Source organism: Sus scrofa, chromosome 7, assembly GCF_000003025.6.
Source record: "Sus scrofa isolate TJ Tabasco breed Duroc chromosome 7, Sscrofa11.1, whole genome shotgun sequence".
Lineage (NCBI taxonomy): Eukaryota > Metazoa > Chordata > Mammalia > Artiodactyla > Suidae > Sus > Sus scrofa.
Genome location: NC_010449.5, coordinates 76274693 through 76280712, shown reverse-complemented (window position 1 = coordinate 76280712; position 6020 = coordinate 76274693). Strand labels below are relative to the sequence as shown.

The following is a 6020-nucleotide window of genomic DNA, read 5'->3' as shown; positions in this document are numbered from 1 at the left end:
TAAAACAATTATTAACGTGGTGGTTGCCAAGTGGTGATTTTCTAATTCCATCATTCCTTCCTTCCTCCTTTATTACATTCATTAGTTGGCATTCTGCTGGAAGGAGATTTTCCTTTCTTTACCTTTTACATATTTATTCATTCTTTTGTGTACATGGGTATGGATTCGCAGATTCTTAAGTTAGTGTATTATTATATTTCTATTATTATGAATTTTGAGGTTCTAATTGATCCCAATTTTGCTAATTGGAGGATAAATTCTTGACCTGACTTAGTTATTATTAGCCAAGTGACCTTATACTCTGAAATTCCCTCACATGGAAATAAAAAATAGACTGTGAATTTGAACTGTACAACTCAGCTACAACAAATGTGTAGGGAAAAGGCAGTACAACACAAGAGAATAAAAAAGGGAAAATTAGAGAAGGGCTCTGAACCTTAAGAAGAGAAATCTCTCTAGTTTGAATCTTTAAGTTTCAGCAATGAGTGGTTAACACAAAGTAAATGACAGCAGCAAGGATGAGTTTTAAAGCTCTAGTAAAATCTGCCATGATTAAAATCAGGGATAAATTATAGTTAAAGTTCATAGAGAAACAACTTCAGCCTTCTTTTCTTTGTTGTAGAGGCTCCTTTTTCCATCAACTCACAATGCTCAGTTTTCTTTCCATTTGGCCTAAGTCTCCATGATAAGTATCAACTAACAAAAGTAAAAACTAGAAGTTCACCTATAACTTAGCGTAATACAGAACTATCTCATTTATAAGAACAGATTTTTTCTTATTCTTATGCAGTCTCAGTAAGATGAGGACTTTTTCAAGTACTCACTATGAAGAGAATTCCTCTCAGACAGCAAGCTCTATTTTTGCATCTTGAATTATAAACATAAAATTTCCAAGAAGCATTCTACTTTTCAAAATCTAGATTATGTTAAATAACTCCTACATTTAAGAGAGAAAAGCCTGTCAAACTGGAGCTTTTTTCTTACATAGAACACTGTGAGGTGACAGCAAACACCTTCAGAACTCTAAAAACCTGACAAATAAAGTCAACACATACCCTTAGGGAAATACAAAGTAAAGGTCAGAAGACAGAACTTGACCATGGCCTCAATAATGGAATTAATGTAGTGGAGAAATTAGTAACTGAAAGGTTGAAATTTTGGAAAAGAAAGGGGATTGGGGCCACTGCCCTCAGCTCCCCCCAACCCCCACCCCTGACGCCCCCTGAGCAGAGGCTGGAAGGGAACCAGGCCAGAAGAGGAAGGAGGCATAGCCGCCACTGCAACAGCCCCACACATGATGCAGAGCCACAGGTGTGTGGCGGTGGGCGATGGTGCTGTAGGCAAGATGACGTGCCTGCTCCTCTGCTACACAAACAGCGCCTTCCCCCAAGGAGCACCTCCCCACAGTGGTCAACAATACAGTGCCCAGAGTGCAGTGGAGGGGCATCCTGTGAACTGGGACCTGTGGGACATAGAGGGCCAGGAGGAGTATGACAACCTCTGCACACTCTTCAGACGAGCGTCTTTGTCATGTTTCTCCATTGCCATTCTGCCCTCCTATGAGAATGTGTGGCACAAGTGGCATCCAGAAGTGGGCACCAAAAAGGGCCTGAGAGCCAAGCCTGACACCCTACGGTGTCTCTAGAAGCAGGGTCAGGCGTCCATCACACTGCAGCAAGGCCACGCTGGCCATGCAGATTTCTTCTGTACACTACTCCAGTGCTCAGCTCTGCAGCAGAAGGGTGTCAAGCAAGGCTTTGCAAAGGCTGTCCAGGCGGTACTAAAGCCTACCCATCAAGGGTGGGCGGTCCTGCATCCTCGGGTGACCCTGGCCCTCAGCTTGGAGTTGCCCTGCCCCCCTACCAGTTATGCCTTGGTGCCTTGTCTTCCCCCAGCTGTGCCTTAAGAACTAATTCTGGCACCCCTTGCTAGGGGGCTCCCCAAATACCTTTTTCTCCTTAAGGACACCCACTGGGAAAGGGGCCTTGGGCCCCACCCCTCTGGGAACACCAGATATTCTTGAGAGCTCACGCAGGCCAAGGTCAGCCCCCTCCCCAAGAAGCCAACCCAGTGCCCCCTCCCTACTTTCCCCTACTGACCAGTTGGTCCAGCTTTCCACACAGATGTTACTGCCTGTTGTGCCTTCTCTCAGACTGGAGCTCTTCCAATTGCTCCTGCCTTAAGATGCTCTCTCCCATCCCCAAAGTAGTAGCCAAAGAATCCTAGGAAGATAAATGTACCCTAACCTACCCCATGTGCCCAGGCCCTATGCATGCACTTACTGACTCAAGCCCCCACCCCATCCCCTCAGGGATCCTGGGGGCCTTTCCTACTCCCACCAGCATCAATAAAACCCCCTGTATCCAGTGGAGGAAAAAAAAAAAAAAGAAAGGGAATTGAAATGGCAAGCTCTGTTCAGAGAAGACACTACATAGGGACCATTATCTCTTAAAAGATTGGTTACTTTAACCAGCCTTGGACACAGTCAAATACATAGACCTTCCAAGTGAAGGATATTTTAACATCATTGGACAGCATCTTACAAAGCCTATTTGAGCAGCAATCAGCTCTTAGTGACACCCAGAATTCTTGCATGCCCTCTTCAAATTGCAACAGATATTGGAAATTAAGTTCCAGTATTTAGTCATCCAAACTATTTGAAGAGGTTAGAGCAAAAAGATGAGAAGAAAGTCATATGTTGTGCTATGAAAATGAGAAATGAGTGTTAAGGCAGGGTGGAGATCAATAGTGTCAAACGCCTCAACTATAATGGAAAAAATAAAAATCATAAAATAAAATTTAAAAAAAACAGTGCCAAATAGCACAGAGAAGCTAAGAGAATGAAGGCTAAGAAAAACCCACCATGTTTTGAGATAGGAAGCCAGGATGGCCTTTCAGTGACCAGTCCGAATGACAAGGACAGAGCCTGAAGGAACAGCACGGGTCAAGAGAGCAGAACTAGGAGTGACTGTGCATTGAGAAAATGGAGTTTCATTCCTAAACTTGCAATAAAAGGATGAGAAAAATAGGCTAAGAATTGCATCAAGGTCAAAGGAAGGTTGTGTATATGTGTATGTGTGTTTTCCAGCACAGGGAAGAAAGATTATGTCTGCAGGCAAAAGAGAGAAGAGGAAATTAAAGGTGCTTAAGCTAGACAAAAAAGCAGTTAATTAAGGGAGAAGATCTTTGATTCTAGATGTTGTAGCACCCCCAAGGGAGAAAACAAAGAGGACTGAGAACACAAGGATAGTTCAAACTTAAAAAGTGGAAATTCAGTTCTTCTGAGTTGGGGAGAAAGAGAGAATTATTTTGGAGTGAATTAAAAGGCTCATTTCACGTATCTTTTTTTTTTTTCCCCTGTGTTTGATTTTTTTATGTGGTAAAATATCCATAATATAAAATTGCCACTTTAACTGTTTTTACTTGTACGTTCAGTGCCATTAAGTACATCTACACTGTTGTGCAGCCATCACCACTCTCCATCTCCAGAACTTTTCATCACCCCATACTTGAACTCTGTACCCATTAAACGGTAATTTCCCATCTTCCCCTCCCTCTGGGCCCTAATAACTATTGCTCTGCTTTCCATCTCTATGATTTTGGCTATTCTAGGTACCCCATATAAGTAGAATCAGACGCTATTTGTCCCTTTTGTTTTAAGTTCTTTTTGGTGTGCCATTTCTGTCTTAAGGTACATTCTAAAGCTCATGGTTGTAAATGAGGCTTCTGGTATTTCCCACCCACTGTTGGTTATTTTTTTTTCTTTGCCATGCTTGTCTCTCTCTAACAATCCTTTTGTGGGGTGAAAAAGCAGCCAGAGATTAGCAAAGTGAGGGTTTGATGTCTCTAATTAGGATAGAAATGGAACCCTCCCACCGGTTCCTGCTGAGGACAGGAGGGCTGTGCTAACCTGTACTCCTTGGGATGAATGGATTCCCCTTTTAAGTTTCCAGTAACCACTGCCTTCTAAGTAAATCCCTTCCGGCCCAAAGAAAAACAAGTTGAAATGAATGATAAGTTTAGATGCTAAATTAGTATTCTTAATTTCTTTTTTTATTGTAGTTTTTCTATCATTTTATACATGGTCTTGGAAATCTTTTTGTGGCAGAAGTGTCACATGACCTTTTCTTAATTTTGTCTGGAAAGTGGGAGGTAAGAACCCCTGTTAAAAGAGAAGTGAGTAAGAGTTCCTGTTACGGCACAACGGAAAAGAATCTGACTAGGAACCATGAGGTTGAGGTTTCGATCCCTGGCCTCGCTCAGTGGGTTAAGGATCCCGAATTGCTGTGGCTCTGGCGTGGGCTGGCAGCTACAGCTCAGATTAGACCCCTAGCCGGAATCTCCATATGCCGTGGGTGCGGCCCTACAAAGACACACACACACAAAGAGAGAGAGAGAAGTGGGTACAGCTACTTGAGGGGCAGCCAGAGGGAACCAAAGGAGAGAAAAGGCTTAGAACAAGTGTGAGCAGTAAACTCCACACATAACAGACACCCAACACAAAGTAGCCACACAGTGGATGTTTGAATGAACTGATAAGACATTGAAAAAATAATGGTCAAGTAATAGAGTCTCATCTGTTCATTAGATAATAAGAATTTTTCATCATTTTTGTAATCTTCTGCAGTATCACTATCGTGTTGGCAGTAGATTGGCAGGACCAAAAGATGAAAAAGGAAAAATAAGTCAAGGGCTTTGATGTGACCTGGTGGCTTTCCCCAAAGGTCTTGGAGAAACAGTAAGAGCCCTGGGATACTTAGGCTTTCATGTGTAGCAATAACCCCAATATTGGGACAGGCTTGGAAACACCAGTTGAGTAAGAAGTTAACTATATCCCCCCCAAAAAAAAACCTTGGTATGAGCTTCATTTTAGCAGTGCTTTAATCATAAAATTATCATTATACTTTCAAGTTTGTGATTTTTTTTTCTAATTTTGCTACTTTTTTCTTCGTGAGTGCATGTGAAACCATTGTCCTCCATCTGCCCTTGGCTCTCCACTCCACCCATGGGGAGAATTCAAGCAGGCTTACAGTTTCCATCCTCACATCGGTACCAACAATGACAAACATTTTTCAGTTTCCCATCTCTCCCACAAACTCTAGTGTCATTTTCCCATTCATGGACAAGATAGTCCTACCTAAATATCCCACTGTCTTTGCAAATCCAGATAGCCAAAGCTAAACCTGACACCTTCCCTGAAATCCAGCTTCACTTCTGCAACAGTCAGGCTCCAGTCAAGAGACAGAAACCACATCAGTTATTTCCACAGAGAGAACTGGATATAGAGTTGTTAAGTTAGGTCTAAAATTGTTAATTCTCTAACCAAGAGGGCAAAAAGAGAACTCTTAAAATACGGCAGAAGTAGCAACCACAGAAAGCAGCTACTACCCGCACGGGGAGGAAACAACTGGGAAAGAGCTGGTGTCAGTAGAACTTTGAAGCTTAGCAAAGGGAATCCTAGAACTGAATTCAGAGATCCGAGGAGGGAGCACCAGACAGCTGGTGCTGGTGTCTCTGAGCAGGTGCTTTAAGACGAGTTCTGGAATTCCCATCATGGCTCAGCGGAAACAAATATGACTAGTATTCATGAAGACACAGGTGCAATTCCTGGCCTCACTGAGTGGGTTAAGGATCCGGCATTGCTGTGAGCTGTGGTGTAGGTCACAGATGAGGCTTGGATCTGGCATTGCTATGGCATAGGCCAGCGGCTACAACTCCGAATGGACCCCTAGCCTGGGAACCTCCATATGCCTTGGGTGCAGCCCTAAAAAGACAAAAAAAAAAAAAATTCTTCTGCAAGTGTTGGGGAAAATTGAAAATCAGATTCAGCAAATGCTAAGAGAATAATTGCTGAGGTAACAATACATGTCTGGGATGCTGCTCCTATGAAATGCAATGAGAAAAGAAGCCCAGAGGGAATAAGTGAATCCCTTTCCCCTCTCTAAGCTTCAGTCTCCCTCTAGCGCCCTCTACTGCCAGATTTGAACAAGGAGCCGGGGTGGAGCAGAAATGCAGTTTGT

General features: G+C 43.0%; 1 pseudogene; it reads left to right on the top strand.

Annotated features, from left to right (window-relative positions):
• On the top strand, positions 1298-1826 carry LOC100157923 (annotated as a pseudogene).